Below are 19,481 nucleotides of genomic sequence, written 5' to 3'. Positions count from 1 at the left end.
CTACCAATTTATATGTGAAATGCAATGGGCAAACTGCTTTCTTCTTTGATCATCATCTTCTCATATCTGTTACCCTTTATCCCTCTGTTCAATGAAGACAATCTAAAAAGCCAGCAAATATTTGCATTTTAAAGACCAATGAAATTATTTTTAAAGATCAAATGTATTTAAAGAGTAAACACTTTTTTTTCTTTTGTCTTTAAACACTGAGACTCCTAACAACCAATGGTTTAGATCCTGGTCTCTTCATGTAGGTCTCTTCTCTCTCTCTCTTTCTCTCCTTTTTTCTTTCTTTTCTCTCTTTGTCTGTGCCTCCCACTCCTTCTCCCCTCCCTTCCATTCCTATCTTTCCATTCCAAATACTTTCGAGAAAATTAGAGATACATTTTCAATGGTAAGTTAGTTTAAAAATAAAATCATATTTAGTGGTGGAAAACTCATCTATTGTCAAATGTAAAAGAGAAAATTAATTCATTTATAATAACATTAATTGAAAATATGCTTCAAAGTAAGAGAGTAAAACAATTCCCCACCTAAACTATTTGGTGTTCAAACATTTAAATTAGAGATAGATATACAAAGGAGTGATTAGCATTTTTATTTTGGTGAGCTGGAATAATAACATCATTTGTTAAACATGATCAAATTACCTGTTAAAAATGTTTTCTTAAATTATGTATGCATATACATATAAATTTCCATATAGTCTTTTTTTCTCAGTTTGGTTACATGTGTTTTAGATAATGAATATACTTCTCTCCTTCCACAGGAGCTAAAGCTAATAATAATCTGTCACAAGGCATCATTCATTTGGGAGTGACATATCTGTCCAGCAGAGTAAAACTTTATGAATAATTCACTTTCCTTTCACTAGGTATTTCTGATTCTGTGTTGTATTAAGTTTCAGGATATATTTTTGCACTCCATAGAGAATGTGACCTACAGGATCCACTAGCAAAAGAAATCTGACCGTTAGAGGTTAAAGGAACAGTAAAGATCTAGTTCCACTTTTGAATCCTGCAGACAGGAAATTTGAAACTTGGAGAGTTAGTGGTTTTCTCCAAGGTCACATCAAGACAGAAGTCAAGCCAGGATAAAAATCAAGGGTAAAACAGTGACATGCTGGGAGAAGTGTTCCCAAACTCTGAATGCAAGGTAACATATATAACAAATAAGAAGTTTTTAAGAAATACCTAAGAAAAAAGTGAACATGATTTACATTATATCATATAAAATAGTGGGAGTAAAAATATACAAATTAATTGATAAAATAAGATATACCAGTGTGAAAGAATATAAAGAGATATCTGTTAGAAAAATTAATAAGATTTATATATAGAAATAAAACTGTAAATAACACTGGAGGTAGAGGGGCCTATAAACAGAAGAGGGGAAGAAATTAGTCATCTTTCAAAAACCCAAGAGAAATGGATTATTTTGTTATTTTCTCTTGTTTATTTGATTCACCCAAACTGATACATTGCCTCTTACATAAACTCTATCAATTTAATTCTGGACTTGAATTTTTTCTCTAGGTCTCTCAATTTTGGTTTGTTTGCTTTCTCTCCCTTTCCTTTTTCTTGGTTCATTATTCTTCCTGGAAAATTTTTTGAGTTAATCATATAGTAATTTACAGCATTTGGGGGATAGATACAAGATATTGAAGCTTCTGAGATATTTGTCTTGTTTTCTGATTATTTTATACAAGCTAATATTACATATAGTTTTTTTTGTTTTTTTTTTTTTTGAGACAGAGTCTCTCTCTGTCGCCCAGGCTGGAGTGCAGTGGCACCATCTTGGCTCACTGCAAGCTCTGCCTCCCGGGTTCATGCCATTCTCCTGCCTACATATACTATTTTTAATTTTATATTCTTGCTTATGTATATATAGTATCTTCTCCTTTGCTGTGTGGATTTAAATAAAAATTTTAAAAATTTTTTTTCCTTGTTTTGTTTTAGTTTCTTCTGTTTTCCTTTTTGTTTCTCCTATTGACTTACTTTGCTTTCTGTTATGTTAGATCTTCTAACAGTTATTAGGCTGGTTTCTTCCAGCTGTGAAACTTCCTTTTTCTCTGATTGGACTCTGATTTTTCCTTTGCCCCATCATCATGGGATATTAGAGGGAGACTAGAAGTCTAAGACAGACTTGGCTGTTCCTTTCAGCCCCATCCTGGCACTGTCTCGTCACGGTGGCTACACCAGCTGGTCCTGGTTTCCATTTTCTTTTCTTTTCTTTTCTTTTCTTCACTTGTAAGAACCATTCTTATTCTGCTCTTTCTTAGAAACAAGCAGCCACCAGATAGTGCTTCTTCCTTGGAGATCTGAGTCCCATTTCCATACAGCCTCTTCTCTGAACTCTTGAGTGTACATGCTCTGGGCAACAGCCCCCCTTAGACATCTACACAGTACTTCCTCCAAAATTCTGGATTCTCATCACAACATCTTTCTTCTCTTTTTACTCCATCCTTCTAATTGGTAGCTCTTTTTGCAATTGCCACATGTGTTACCTCAATGTTTTCTTTTTCCTATTCCAGTACTTAAAAAACAAAATGAAACAAAACAAAAACCTTCTATTACCCATTTCTTGGTTCCTTGTTTTTTGATACAAACTTGACTGATACCGGACCTTTCCATGTGGGTCCTCATTCTTGCTTATTCATTAACATTTTAAAATTAAGAACTAAGCTACCTAGTCAGAACTGCGTCAACAGATAACTTCATCACTATTTAAGACCCCGTTTCACTGGGGCACTTCAAGGTCTTTATAACCAAGGTACTTTCTCTGGTCTGGTTGGTCCTTTTAGAGATAACTCTTCTATTACTTGCCTGAGGGATAACTGCCAGCTATTTGGTGTGCAAAGTTGAAGAGGACGAAGATAGAGCCACGTTTTCTATATGTGAACTCCCAAGTAACACCACCGTTTTCTGATCTTTACCTCAACCTTATCCTCTATAGTATCCAGTACTTCTAAGTTCTGTACTTCCCTGGCATTCAGAGAACAATTTGGGCCATTTGTCAATTTACTCACTCTGTAAAACTTCTGCCTGTAGCTTTCCCCATGGAGAGCATGGCTGTTTCACATATAATTTGCTCTTTGGTTAAATTGCTGAATTATCATATTTCTCTATGCCCCGTCTATATTTTTCCATTTTACAGATTTGTACATTTTAATTGGCTATTGTCTTAAACTGTTCCTTTCATTTGGAAAATTCAAAATCTTTCCTCCTTTTTAAAGATATCAAAAGTTAGATGAAAATAAAGGCATTCTCCTCTTATAATAGTGGAAATGGGAGTATAAAATACATAATATTTTGAAGGGCAATGTGGCAATATAAGTCCCCAGTCTCAACAGAAAAACTTTTAAACACAATTTTTCTCTACTTTACCATAAGGAAAAATTTGAAATACATAAACATTCATATATAAGAATGCCCACCTGTAATAATAAAATGTGTAAAACAATCAGAGTACTCTAACATTGGTGGTTAGATTGTATTTAAGCCAGCTGATAGAAATAAAAGCATTTTTCGAAAGTTAAAAAAAAATTTTCTGTAAGTTTATGAGAAGTAAAATCACTATATATAATTCCTAATTTAGTAAAATAAAAATAATCATTTATGCACATGCATAGAAAATAGACTGAAGCAAAATGAAATAAAATATTGATAGTGGCGGAAATACATATTATGTTAATTTCATTTATAAATATTTATTTTCTTTTTTTGTTTTCTTGTTTTTTTTCTTTTTTTTTTTTTTTGTTTTGACACAGTGTCTCACTCTCTCCCAGGCTGGAGTGCAGTGACACAACCATGGCTCACTGCAGCCTCCACCTCCACTATGCCTGACTAATTTTTGTATTTTTTGTAGAGACATGATTTTTGCCATGTTTCCCAGGCTGCTCTCAAGCTACTAAGCTCAAGCGATCTGCCCACCTTGGCCTCCCAAAGTTCTGTGCTTACAGGCGTGAGCCACCACACCCAGCTAATTTTCTTTATTTTAAATATAAAACTTACATAGATTAGTTTTATATTAAGATATGCATTTAAATAGAAAACTAATATACATTAGTTATGTAATTAATTATGGATTTTAAATATTTTGAAAAGCATCTTATATTTAATCATGTGAAACACTTTTCACTGGAAATATTCAACTAGGATTGTTTATCCCAGAAAATAATAGCTAAAATATTGATTCTGTCCAGTGGTCCAACCTAATGTTTGGCTTTACCTTCTGGATATAAAATGTTAATTTAATAATAATTATACAATCATAAGGGAAAAAGAATTGTCATGGTGTAGGTAAAGCCTTGCTAATAATTAACAGCTATTTGACATTTTGCATCCATTCTTACAACATTTATGAAAGAAGTGCTATTTCTGTTCATTTGATAGTTCCGAAAATTGGAAGTTTTACAACACACTATGTGACGCTTCTCAGTTACATTGCGTGTAAGGAGCTGAATTAGAATTAGCTGAATTTAAATAGCTCCACTTGAGGACCTACAATCTCAGTACAGCAGCAGGTAATAAAATGGACTTTGGTGTCTCAGTATATCTCAAGAGCATGGACTCTTTCCATCTTATTGCACATGGCATACAATGCACAGTGATTCAGAACTGCTGATTTCTACTTACAATCTTAATTCATATAAAACTTTAGTGACAAGACTGGAAAAACAATCAGGCTTTGTAGGAATTGCCTTTAATTATGACATTTTATTTGGGGAATAGTTATTAAGTGTTAGATAATAACATTTTTTAAAGTCTTAATATGAAGAATTAAATTTAAAGGGGAGAATTTACTGCCCATGAGACCTGCTCACAAGGACCAGTTAAAAAGTTACTAGAAGTTCAATATTGACATTTAAAATAATCTTTAAATGTTACAAAACAACCATTAGGAACAATATTTTTAGTATTACAACATAAAATATGTTTATGACATAAAAGTAAATGTAAGACAAAAATTTAAAAAATCATTTGTTTATGATTATGTTGATGAAAATAATATAATTCACAAGGAAAAAATCAAACATATAGGGAAAATGCTATATATTTAACAGGTGCCTGTATTTGGACAATGAGACAATAGGTAATTTTTTCTCAAATTTGTATGTTATTTAATAATATTTATCAATGCATTTCTATGTTTACATTTAAATTAAAAAATAGAAATAGGGCCAGGTGCGGTAGCTCACACCTGTAATTCTAGCACATTGAGAGACAGAGGCGGGGGTGATCACCTGAGGTCAAGAGTTCCAGACTACCCTGGCCAACATGGTGAAAGCCTGGCTCTACTATAAATACAAAAATCAGCCAGACATGGTAGTGCTTTCCTGTAGTCCCAGCTGCTTGGAAGGCTGAGGCAGGAGAATCGCCTGAACCTGGGAGGTGGAGACTGCAGTTAGCTGAGATCATGCCACTGTACTCCAGCCTGGGCAACAGAATGAGACTCTGTCTCAAATAATAATAATAATAGAAATAAGTTTCATGGCATTAAATATTTAACAAAATAAGACGTATAAAATAGACTAAAATAGGTAGATTTAAAACATTTTCAAAGGCAAGAAAAAGAAAGAATACATTTCCAGAAAAATATGTTTTGGTGTAGGGGCTAATATTAAGTAGAGAAGATAAGGTCAACGGCATGTCCAGTTATGAGAACTAAACTGACTTCTACAACATGATTCATAAATGTAAGTCTTTGGTTTGTTGTTGTTGTTGTTGTTGTTGTTGTTTTTTAGAAAGAGTGTCTTGTTCTGTTACCCAGACTGGAGTGTACAGGTGTGGTCATAGCTCACTCTAACCTCACCTCGAACTTCTGGGCTCAAGTGATTCTCTTTTCTCGGCCACAGCCTATCGGGGGAACCAGCCCCCAATATTTCAACGTAGGATCTTTCTGTTTTCCCTAAGTGTCCGCTGGTCTAAGAAATAAAGAGAAAGAGTACAAAGAAACGAATTTTGCAGCTGGGCCTCCAGGGGTGACATCACATATTGGTAGGACCATGATGACCCTGAGCCACAAAACCAGCAAGTTTTTATTAGGGATTTTAAAAGGGGAGGGGGTGTAAGAACAGGGAATAAGTCACAAAGAACACATGCTCCAAAAGGCAATAAAGATCACAAGGCAAAGGCAAAATTAGAATTACTGAGGAGGGTCTATGTCCCACTGTGCACATATTGTCTTGATAAACATCTTAACAGGAAACAGGGTTTGAAACCAGAGAACCGGTCTGACTAGAATTTACCAGGCTGGAATTTCCCAATCCTAGTAAGCCTGAGGGTACTGCAGGAGACCAGGGCATATTTCAATCCTTATCTCAACCGCATAATACAGACACTCCCAGAGCAGCTATTTATAGCCCTTCCCCCCAGGAATGCATTCCTTCCCCAGGGTATTCCATGCTGCAAAAAGAATTCAGTGATATCCTCTTACTTGCACGTCTGTTTATAGGCTCTCTCCAAGAAGAAAAATGTGGCTGTATTCTCCCCGACCCCCGAGGCAGTCAGATCTTATGGTTATCTTACCTTGTTCCCTGAAAATTGCTGTTCTTCCATTCTTTTTCAAGGTGTACTGATTTCTTATTGTTCAAACACACGTGTTTTACAATCTATTTGTACAATAGTGGTCCTGAGGTGACGTACATTCTCAGCTTATGAAGATAACGGGATTAAGAGATTAAAGTAAAGAGAAGCATAAGAAATTATAAGATTATTATTATGGAAGTGATAAATGCACAAGAAGTCTTCACAATTTATGTTCAGAGATTGCAGTAAAGACAGGCATAAGAAATTATAAAAGTATTAATTTTGGGAACTGATAAAGGCCCATGAAATCTTCACAATTTACATTCTTCTGCCATGGTTCCAGCTGGTGCCTCCTTTTGGGGTCCCTGACTTCCTGCAACAACAGCCTCCAGAGTAGTTGGGACTAAAGGTGCTTGCCACCAAACTTGGCTATTTTTAAAATTACTTTCTAGAGAGGGGGTCTTGCTATGTTGCCCAGGCTAGTCTAGAAATCAAGGATCTGATTCTGTGGGAAAATAGTTTACACTTGTATTCCAATACTTTTTGTATTTATTATTTGACTTTAATTTGTCTAGGATTTATTTTTGTCAAGGATTAATCATTCTCATATTTGTTACAATAGACCTTATTAATTTCTGATAAAATGTGTTTTATATATGAGTATTAATTCAAGTTAATATGAAGTTGAGTAAACACAGGGATAAGCTATTTCATTTCAGAAGAATTAAGCTAAGAATAATTGAAAATAAATGTAGACAACTAAGTTAAGCCTGACAAGTGTTTACTGTCACCTCAAATACCTTTTAATTCTTTCTATTGGTATTTTACATTTATTTAAGAGAAGATAAATCATTTAATTCCTAATTTCAATGTGTGGCTTCAAATGTAAATGTCCCTGAACATGGTACCTCATTCATCCCAAGATATAGAATACCTGATAGCAAGTTATCACTATTATTATTATTCTTTTTTTTTTTGAGACAGAGTCTTGTTCTGTCACAGAGGCTGGAGGCTGGAGAGCAGTGACATGATCACAGCTCACTGAAGCCTCAACACCTGGCCTTAAGTGTCCTTCCCACCTCAGCCTCCCAAGTAGCTGGGATCACAAGGCATGCACCACGATTCCTGGCTACTTTTTTTTCTTTTAGTAAACATGAGGTCCTCCTGTGTTGTCCAACCTAGTCTCAAACTCCTGGACTCAAACCATCTTCCCACCTCAGCCTCCCAAAATGCTGGTATTACAGGTGTGAGCTGCCATGCTAAGCCCTGATACCAAATTTTTGGTTGAAAGTAGCTTAAGGCTACTTTCTTTTTAAAAATTTCTACCAAAAATATATATGCATATTATATATTATGCTATTTAAATTCAAAATTAAATAGGAAACTACTCTTAACCCTACAAAATTGGTCATCTAGAAAGGACTAATGTGCAAAATAATTATTGCATTGCATTGTGAAAATTCTATAAAGAGACCAATGTAGACACTGCAGTAGAAAAACCATATAGAAGCTGGAACTCCAGGTATAAAACTGGAACTCCAGGACAAATTCACAAAGGATCAGACATTTATTTTCGGACTTGAAAGATAAGTGGAAACAAGCTTGGTACACAAGATTTGGAAACAGATATTCCTGGTGGAGAAAAAAGATCCAAACATTCTAGATATGTTATATTTCTTGTAACTCGAAAGGAAATGATGAATGGTCAGAGTGTAAAGTTCTGCTGGGTTTATAGGTTATGAAAATCTAATGTGAATCGGGATTGCTGAGCACCTAAAAGTAGAGAATTTATATCAAAACAAGGAGAAAAGATATAGGAGCAAAAATGTAATGTAACAATGAATTTTTATTATGAATCTTAATGTTTCAAAGTTTGCTTTCTGATTTTAGCACACCTACATTATATATTCTTATTTGTTATATCAAAAACACTTAAGAGGCATATGATACAACCTCAGTTATTAGACAGAAAAAGTAACCACAGCCTAGAGACTGTCATTGTAAGGACAAAAGAAAAGACAACTGTCTCAAACACAGCATGTGAGATGAGGCTATAAAGAGGTAATGCAGTAAAATAGTATTGATCAAGCTTCAATTCACATATACTAAGAGGTTTAGGATTTTCATCTTTTATTCTAAACAGAAAAACAATTTTAAAAGCCTTGCTTTTGCTTTTAAAAAAGGTAATTAATAACAGCTTAAAATTGTGCTAATTAGTGTCCTACTGAATGTCATCAGTATCGAAATAAGCTTCCTTAAGGACAACAAGGGAATGGGGAAGAAACAGTAAAGCAATTAACTGGATTTTCTTCTCATTAAGTTCTCATAATTACATTTTCAGGATTAAATGCACTTATGTGAGGGTCCTGCCATTTTACTCTGGATAGCGAAAAAGACTTTGTTCAGTCTTGGAAAAGTTGAACTCTTCATTAAACATTAACAAATTAAATTAAAGTTCACCTGGAATGGTGAAGAAAATCATAGTCCCTAAAACTCTGTATTTAAATTATTCATGAATATTTTGTTTTCTATCATACTAAATTTCATTTGCCTTTACAAAACAAATAAAAACTAATAAGTCTTATAACTTATTGTTTTTTTTTTTTCTGTTAGGCCACCTGGGATTAGGGAGAATGGTTAATATAAATGAAGTTTTTCAGTCATGTGATAAAGTTAAAGTACATCTTTGATACTTTTTAGTGTGTGTAAATGAAAGTGGCATATTTGAATACTTAAAGTTCAACATTATTCTATTTTGGTTTTCTTAGAAAGTATATTTAGGAAAGTTTAAAAAGACATACAAGCAATCCTCTCCTCCATCTGAGTTTTAGAACAAGTAAGAGACAAATGAGACAAAAACCTAAAGAAATAATGCAAAAGACAATGCTGCCTTCCTTTCTGTTGAAACTGGTATTTGAGAATTTGACTTATAACTCAGGAAAATGTGCTTTCTCGCATAGAAGTCCACTTCATTTACAGCTGGCTCTTTACATTCCTAACACATGTGAGGCAGGAAATGGACCCGAAGTCCTCCACAGTGGAGCTTCTTATACCTGAGAGGAAATAGCAGGTGTAAAGAAAACCTCACACCGCTGATAACATTATGCCATTAAAATTAGGAATCTTATAAAAGAGAACATCCAAAGTATGACTATAGTTGATAGAGAATAAATAGTGTTTACCTCGGTCTGTATGTTAAAATAATTTGTAAACATGGGAACTCTGTGGAAGGAGATGATTGCAATTGCTCTAGAATGAGAAATGTTAAAACTATATTTTTGATGTTTTTCCTGCCTCTAAAATCTACTTTCAATAGTAGCTAGAGTTTATTTCTAAAATACCCCTCATTTTAGTTACATTGTTCACCATCCTCCTCATGATAAAATCCAAGTTCTCCTACATAAAATATGTCACCATAATTTGGTTCTTTATCCGTTTTCATGCTCTCCTTTCACTTCCTTTTTACACTTTAAGGTCTAGCCTTATTGAACTTTTATTTTTTAAAAAATGCACTGTGCTTTAACTAATTTTAAAGCTTTTGGGTATGCTATTCCTTGGGGTTAGAATGATGTTCTTTGGTTTATGTATGTGTCTACATTCCATCTGCCCTTTCCAAGTTTAGACATCAATTCTGATTTGAAGCAAGTAAGATATAAACAAAGGGAGGGAAAAGAAACAAGTACTTTTTTCTTCCCAACTTTTGTTCACTATGTCTCTTACTTATGTTTTTCTGGAACTTTATATTCTTACTAATTTACCTGTCATCTTGTACTATAATACATATTTACTGCTATCCTCTACTGAAGTTTTAAAGCAGCAAAGAATATGTCTATTTTGTTCACCATTTAACTACAGTATTCAGTGTCTGAAATGTAGTCAGCTCTAAATAAAAATTTGCAATGAGTGAGAGATTGAAGAAATACTTCATAAATAATTGGAGCAAGAAGTAGGAATTTTTACAGGAGAAAAGTGATCTTGTAATATAACTAAAATGACATTTTAAATCACTTTTTAAAAAAACGCTTGTTTCAAAGCACTAAAACAATTTTTTCCAATATTTTATATTTAAGACATGAGCATCCATGAATAAATACATGCCATCTGATGGATTGAAATGGTAAAAAATTGGAACCTAGCATCAGGGCTACTCAGAGAAATGTGGCAGTCCCAAGGAAGGGTGGAGGTATTTGCCTTTAGGTTTTCCAAAGAAGATTTACCTAGCAATCAAAATCCATAAGGTAATACATTATTTGCTTGGATGTATCAATTGCTTGTAATGAAATGCTGTGGCAGTTTAAAATAATTTTATATAAAATCATCAACAGGTTAAATGCCTTTGGAATTTTTAACAGGCATTCAGGGAAATTTTCAGGGCAGGTTACAGAAATCCAGCCATTTGGGGGATATAATGGCAGAGACCCCAGCTATAGATAGACTGAAGCAGGAAGCAGATTCTAAAGACAGTCATTCAGAGAAGATAAAAGAGAAATTTTAATTAGCAGCACAAGTATACATGGTGGAGCCTGGGACTCAAGAGCTTGGCAGAAACAATTTATCTCAACGTGGGCATAAGAACAGAGCAGGTCCGGACAGGGCATGGTGGCTCAGGCCTGTAATACACCACTTTGGGAGGTGGAGGTGGTTGGATCACCTGAGGTCGGGAGTTTGAGACCAGCCTGACCAACATGGAGAAACCCCGTGTCTACTAAAAATACAAAATTAGCTGGGCGTGGTGGTGCATGCCTGTAATCCCAGCTACTAGGGAGGCTAAGGCAGGAGAATCACTTGAACCCGGTGGCGGAGGTTGCGGTGAGCCGAGATCATGCCACTGCACTCCAGCCTGGGCAACAAGAGTGAAACTCCGTCTTAAAAAAAAAAAAAAAGGGAAAAGGAAAAAGAATACAACAGGTCTCAGATGTGGAAAAAAAATGGACAGGGAAAAAAAGAAGAGGAACTAAAAGCCAATTTTCAAATGGGATCTTGAAGCACACAGAAATACATACCTTTCCATCACATGTACAGAATATCTGTGACTAGTTGATTGCAACAATAAGCTTCAGTGTATTTTCACATTTTAATACTCAGCTATACCTATTTAACTGCTCTGCATTCCTTCAATATCTCTACTCATTTCTTCCCCATTTAATTTTATCCTTGACAATCATTTAAACCAGATCTCAATTGTATGAATAAGTTATTCTCAACTAGTGGTGATTTTCTCTCTCCTGCAAAAGGACAAAAATCTCAGAATTTTGGCTTGTCACTCTGGGGTGCTGGTGCTCCTGACATTCAGTGGATACATGTCAGAGATGCTTCTATGTATCCTGTGAAGCACAGGACAGTGATACCATGATAAAATGTGTTCGCTTCCAAATGTCCAAATTTCTGAGGCTGAGAAACCCTGCTGTAGATAATGAAGAGTGAATATCCTAGCAACCATTGTCCTTGAATTTCAATCCCATGCCCATGGAATAAATGGTCTCATATTGAAAATAATCTGAAAAATAAGAGGAAGAGAGGTCACTTGAGAACAGTGCTTCAGGGTAATGCTTATAAAGCTCTAAATTAATCGAATTCTTGAGTTTAGCATAAAAATCCTCAAATTAAAGACCTATTAGAAAAGAGAATTTGAGTCAGGTATGTTCCCGCCACATCTTCATTGCCTCTCAAAATGGTAAATTTCTTTCCAGAGGGAATAGCTGATAATTTCAGTAGATAAAAGGTTTTGTCATATTATGCCAGTATCAAAAAAAAAAAAAGAGAACAAAGCACAGTGGTAATAAAACAATAAAATATAGAGGAAAAGCATAAATAAGTATAATAAAAAGAGGATTACACTCATCTGTGTGGATCAAAAATCATCTGCCTGATGCTGATGTTTGCATTATGCCAGCTGGAATTTTCAGACAAATTGCTGCATCTTTCACAGATTAAACTAATGCTCCTGACTGAACGAATGCAGTTTAATGCTAGGGCATACAATGTAGAAATACTTAGACTATGGAAATCAGACAGATGGCTTGGTAAATTAATCCATAAGCAGCATGCCATAAGGTTAGTCAATGACAGTGATGTAAGAGTGTGGTTGATAGGAATAATCATAGGAAATGTGAAGGTGAAAAAGATCATGAAGGGGGAATGGAGAAGCCACTTTAATTTTTGTCATAAAGCCTCTTTATATATCATCATTTTAAATGCACTTCTTTAAAACAAAGAGTGGCTGAAGGGAAGAAGAATTTAATTATTCATAAATAAACAAGTGGAAATTTTGTGACAATAGAATCTATTGCTCCAAGCACCTAATCAGAGTTAAAAGCAAAGGGTTATTATAAAGATTACATATAAATTAATACTCCTATTATAATTGTTAGTATAAATTTATGTGGGACATCATTTTGAATTCTCATGTAATTCATTGCCATGTTTTTTCACAGTTTCAATAGTTTTTTATGATTAAGAATATCTTATTTAAAAATTACAACATAAAACACACGCAAGTCCTAACATATAAAGACTTCTGTTTTAGAATTATATTTATTTGGGAAAGATGAGAAATAGAAATGTATTTGTAATTACATATACTAAAACAAGTTCCCATGGGATGTTTTCTATTTTATAAATTAAATATGAAGTGAATCAATCTTCTATGTATAAAAAGAGAAGTATCAGCCTTAAAGATTAGAAGAAGGTTGAAAATACAATCTGAAATAGCAATTATGGATAATGTGAGAATGAGATGGCTCGGCTAAGGTATTATGAGCCAGGTAGTATTGAGCACTTATATGAGGCTAGTGGTCATGGGACTAAGCATAGGACCAACATGCTCAATTGTGTGATTGTCTCTATCTATGCTGAACAGCCAGTCAGCAACCAGGGTCAATAAACATGGATACCCTTGGGACTAGAGTTTCATCCTGATAGGCAATGAAGGAAAACCAATAACAAATTTAGTGGTTAATATTGTCAAAACAGAGTTTTTTTGTGATAATATACATATCTAGGAAAGGTAGCACTGGAGAGAAAAGTAGAGGAATCAATGGATAAGTAGAGCTTATTAAACTTTAGAATTAGAATGGTGGCAATATAAGCAAGTAAGCAAGAAAAGTAAAAGGTTATGCCCAGAGACAGAATTTCTAAGTTTGGCTTTGGAAAATAAATTATTTCACATCATGAGAAAAAGTATACAGTAAAGTTATAGTGGTTAGCAACAGAAGTGGAATGAAAAATAAGATGTATAAAATAATAGGTCATAGGCCTGGCAGATCAGAGTATTTATGTGGAGTCTGCATGGAGCTTGTGATGAGTAAAATGGAATGTCATGTTCAAAATCTTCAGTTAATAATTGAGTTGATCACAGAAGTCAATAAACAAAATAGGAGTGATAGAGCAGATAGTAAAATCATCCAAAAGAATGTGGATTTTTATTATTATTGCAGTGGGATTGAGAAATGAGGAGGAGACCTACCCTACCTCCCAAATTTAGGTTGTGTGAAATGTGGAAACATGAGCAGTCATCTCTGGACATATAATATTTATGGGAAAGCCAGGTTTGAATAAAGACCAAGATGTTGAGTGAGGCATTTAAGGTTAGAGGAGAGTTTCACTTGGCAAAACAAACATATATTTTTTAGCACAGATGGGAGGTTTGGTTCAGGTGAGAAATAGGTATTAGGAAACTAATGTCTAAAAATATAAAAATTTCAGACTAGATTAAAGTAGTTACTCTGGGATTAATGAAAAATTTATTTATGAGATTTCTTATTATTCTTATTACTTTTTACTGAACTCCACCTCCCTTCAGTCAATTGCAGCCTGTTTTCCTAGTCTAAGGCATTGTCTGTGCTGTACTGCAAGAGTTAATGGCAAACTGAAAAACAAGAGTTATCTTAATTTTGTCTACAGTATCCCTTGTGAATAAGTAAGAGTTCTTTTGATGGCAATATAAACCAATGTTTATTAATTAAAATGATAAATACCTTGAAAGAAATATGATGTATATAGGGAAGAAACTTATGCAATCATGAGCCAGAAAGGACAGGAATTAGAGTAATTAGTGGTTTTGCTGTAGAACATTATGTGAAAGTCCACTAGCTTTAAATCCTTGTAAGTTCTAGGCTATCTGTAGAGAGATAGAAGAATTTTATTTATTCAGGAAATTAATACTTGCATGTATGTATTTGTATTCTCTTTTGCTTGAACCAATTCAGTGAATTGCTCCATATTTTGGTAAATCTTCATCTAAATCATGATTAGTGATGATTCTAGAACATTTTGTTGCAACGAAAAATAGTGCATCACAATCCACCTTACTTCTAAGGAGAAAACAAAAATATTACTTTTCTCATCACCAAAGGAGACTGAAATACCTATGAGGGTTTATTTATAATTTTCATCAACTGCTGTTCACATTTCTTATGTCGGTGACTGACATTATTTGAATTTTCAAGTTACTCAATCAAAACAAATTTTCCCTTGAAAACCTGTCTATATAGAAATTGTTGCTGCCATTGTTGATTTCATTAAACATTTGATAATTTTTTATTAGGCATTTATATTTCAAGCCTTCTAGGTGCTGAGAATAATGGCTTAAAAAGATAAATCTATCTCCTCTTTTGGTGATTGCATTTTGTGGGAAGAGGAAGAATACGAACAAAATAGATAACTAAAATATTTGGTATATTAGATAGTGCTAATGGCAGCCAAGGGAATCAAAGCAGGAAAGGAGATTAGGGAGTCAATTGTTGGGTGATTATATTTTTTTATGGATGGTCAGAGAAGATTTCATAGAGAGGTTAACATGTGAGAAAAAAATCTGAAGAAGATGAGAGGATAAGAAGTGTGGATACATTAAAGAAGAGCTGTTCAGGTAGTGTCTTGAGGCAGCAACACATCTGGATTGTTCAAGGTGAACAAAGATACTCATGTATCTTTGCTGTAGAAGACAGAGCTGTAGGAAGATTAAATAGGAGTAGTAATGGAGGGTCTGACATTGCAGAGGATCTGGTCAGCCCCTGTAAAGATGTGTTTTTACCCGGAATAACATGAGAACCCTTTGCAGGACTGGGGCAAAAGAATGGCTCTGTCTGACATGAGTTTGCACAAAATCATTCTAGTGCAGTTCTTTATAAGGAAAAAACATCTATCAAGATATTTCTGTATTTGTGTAGCTTCCAGATAATGGAAACATTTTCAGGAAGAAAAAAAAAAAGCTGACAGAGTTGGAAAGGAGTAAAATTAAATCAAATTTGTAGTTGAATTTAATTATAAATTAGTATTTAATTATCAAGTATACATTGAATAAGCAATTATAAAGTTCAAACATAATTGTCATTATGGAAAACTCATAGATGTTGAATAATATATATCCTAGATTCCAAAAATAATGAAATACATTGATATTATTAAAAATAGTGCCAAATCATCTATTATTAAAAATTTATTCTGATGTACATAACATGGCCTCTAACATTAGAAAACCTTAATTTGGAATTCCTGTTCTAATACTGTGGCAGGTAATGCAGTTACATATTCAACAATTCTTCTCTCAATTATTGTGTGCTTACAAAGCCTGCTTTTGGTGATTAAGGCAGAGTCAAAGCTTTACTTTTCCAGATTCACTTCCAACTAGGAGTAGCCACATTCCCTAGTGTTAAGCAATGAAATATAAGAATTGATTTTTTCTACTGGGAACCAAGGAAATATTTTCTCCATCATAAAAAAGTTAATAATATTGCTCTCTTGTTATCCAGAAATCCTAATGCTTCCTGTCTTAGAAATACGATCTGATAATAGAAACAGCTATAACATGTCATGGGGGCAACAGCCCTGAATAAAATAACTAACTACTGAGAAAGGCATTATGTAAAGCTGTCTCCAGCTTGACTTTGACAGCATCATGAGCTGCTCCATCAATCCTAAACTGCCTACCTACAGACTTTACAGATGTGAGCTAATACCTTATTACTTAAGGCAATAACATTCAGATATTTTTATTTGAAGCTCAAAAACATCCCTAACCAATACAACTACTTACCTATGTAAAACATGTGACTACATTTAACCTCAATGATGGATGATAACTTCACATGTTCTCATTGAAAACTATGGATGAGAATATTTAGGGAACATTTTTGTGGCATGGATTAAATGACAATATCGAAGTGAAGTGTACACTCAAAATTATTCTCCAATATAGTTGTTTCCCTGCAGTTAGTGAAAATGCTATTTCTGTTTAATTTTTCCAGTTAATTTGTGTGAAATACAATGACTAAAATAGTGCATAGACAACATAGATCCCCCTAATTAATCATGTCCAGCATACTCTTTGGTGAATATGTGTGTGTGTGTGTGTGTGTGTGTAATACATAAATACATTTAATATATATGTTATAAATATACACTTCATATATTTTTATAAATATATACTTCATATATATTTTATAAATAGATATGTAATTCATATATATTTTATAAAAATACACACCATATATATTTTATAAAAATACACACCATATATATTTTATAAATATATACACTTCATATCTATTTCATAAATATATATACTTCATATCTATTTCATAAATGTATATACTTCATATATTTTATAAATGTATATACTTCATATACATTTTATAAATGTATATACTTCATATACATTTTATAAATGTATATACTTCATATACAATTTATAAATGTATATACTTCATATACAATTTATAAATGTATATACTTCATATACAATTTATAAATGTATATACTTCATATATATTTATAAATATATATACTTCATATATATTGATCAATATATATACTTCATATATATTGATCAATATATATACTTCATATATATTGATCAATATATATACTTCATATATATTGATCAATATATATACTTCATATATATTGATCAATATATATACTTCATATATATTGATCAATATATATACTTCATATATATTGATCAATATATATACTTCATATATAGATCAATATATATACTTCATATATATAGATCAATATATATACTTCATATATATTGATCAATATATACTTCATATATATTGATCAATATATATACTTCATATATATTGATCAATATATATACTTCATATATATTGATCAATATATATACTTCATATATATTGATCAATATATATACTTCATATATATTGATCAATATATATACTTCATATATATTGATCAATATATATACTTCATATATATTGATCAATATATATACTTCATATATATTGATCAATATATATACTTCATATATATTGATCAATATATATACTTCATATATATTGATCAATATATATACTTCATATATATTGATCAATATATATACTTCATATATATTGATCAATATAGATACTTCATATATATTGATCAATATAGATACTTCATATATATTTTATAAAGTACATACACTTCATACATATTTTATGAATAACTATGTCATATATATTTTTATAAATACATACATTTCATATATGTTTATGAAATTATATATTACTTCTTTGATATTGATGAAAATGAAGACAAGAAGTAGAAAAAAGTAAGAGGAGATAAAGCTAAAGAAGAGAGGAAGAAGAAGAGGAATAGATGAAGGAAAATAAGAAGAGGTAGAGGGTGAGGGAGAAAATAGAATCAAAGCATTTCTGGATACAAATCACTTGAAGCTTGTACTTATATACTATGTGAAGTCAGAGCAAAGCTACAGAATCCTTGGAATTGCTTTTTAAACTGTAATATTTAGTATAAATATGGATGAAAACTGACAAGGAATACTTAGAAATACTTGTTTTCTTTTTTAATTACAAAAGATATGCTTATTCTCAGTTTTGCCAAATTCCTCATTAAAAAAAAATTCAAGATCAATTTTTCTAAGTGCCTTAAGAGAATATCATGTTGCTGAGCTGAATTCACATAGACTATTTCCCATATACCTTATATAGCAATTTTTGATTGATTATACATATATTAATACATTTAACAATTTACTTCATCTTGTGTATTGAATTTTAAAGTTCCTAATAGATATTATTTTAAATTTTATAGTTGAGAAATAGTATTGACTCCTATTTTTCTTCACCTAAGATGTAGAAGATTCTAGCAAAAATCTTATTTTAATTTTTATTTTTTAAATTGACAAATATTGTATATACTTGCTATGTACAACATGTTTTGAAGTATGTCTACCTCATGAAATGGTTAAATCTAGTTAATGAAGAAATCCATCACCTCATATAATTATCATTTTTGTGTTGAGAGCACTTAACATCCACTCTCCTTGTATTTTTCAAGAATACTTTATATCATTTTTAACTGTAGTCACTTTGCTGTACAATAGATCTCTCAAATTTATTCCTCCAATCTAACTGTAATTATATATCCTTTGAGCACCATCCCCCCATCCTGACCTTCCCCCTAAGTACTCCAGTCTTTCATAATCACCTTTCTATTTTCTACTTCTATGAATTCAACTTTTTTAGATTCCACATATGATTGACATCAAGTGGTATTTGCCTTTCTGTGCCTGGCTTATTTAACTTAACATGATGTCCTCCATGTTCCTAAAAAATATTCAACTTCACTACTCTTGAAGAAAATTTAAGTCAGATCTAAAATGTGATGCCACCTCACTCCAGTAGTAATGGTTATTATCAAAAAGACAAAAGATAAGTGTTGGCAAGGATGTGGAGAAAAGGGAACCATACACACTGTTGGTGAAAATGTAAATTAGTGTAGCCATTATAGAAAACAGGATAGAGGTTTCTAAAAAAATTAAGAAATAGAACTATCATATGATCCAACAATGCCACTACTGGGTACATATCCAAAGAAAACAAAATCAGTATGTCAAAGAGATATTTGCACTCTCATGTTAATTTCAACGCTATTCACAATAACCAAGATCACAATAACCAATAATCAGCCTAGTTCATCAAC

Source organism: Pan troglodytes, chromosome 9, assembly GCF_028858775.2.
Source record: "Pan troglodytes isolate AG18354 chromosome 9, NHGRI_mPanTro3-v2.0_pri, whole genome shotgun sequence".
NCBI lineage: Eukaryota > Metazoa > Chordata > Mammalia > Primates > Hominidae > Pan > Pan troglodytes.
This window is presented reverse-complemented; position numbering follows the sequence as displayed.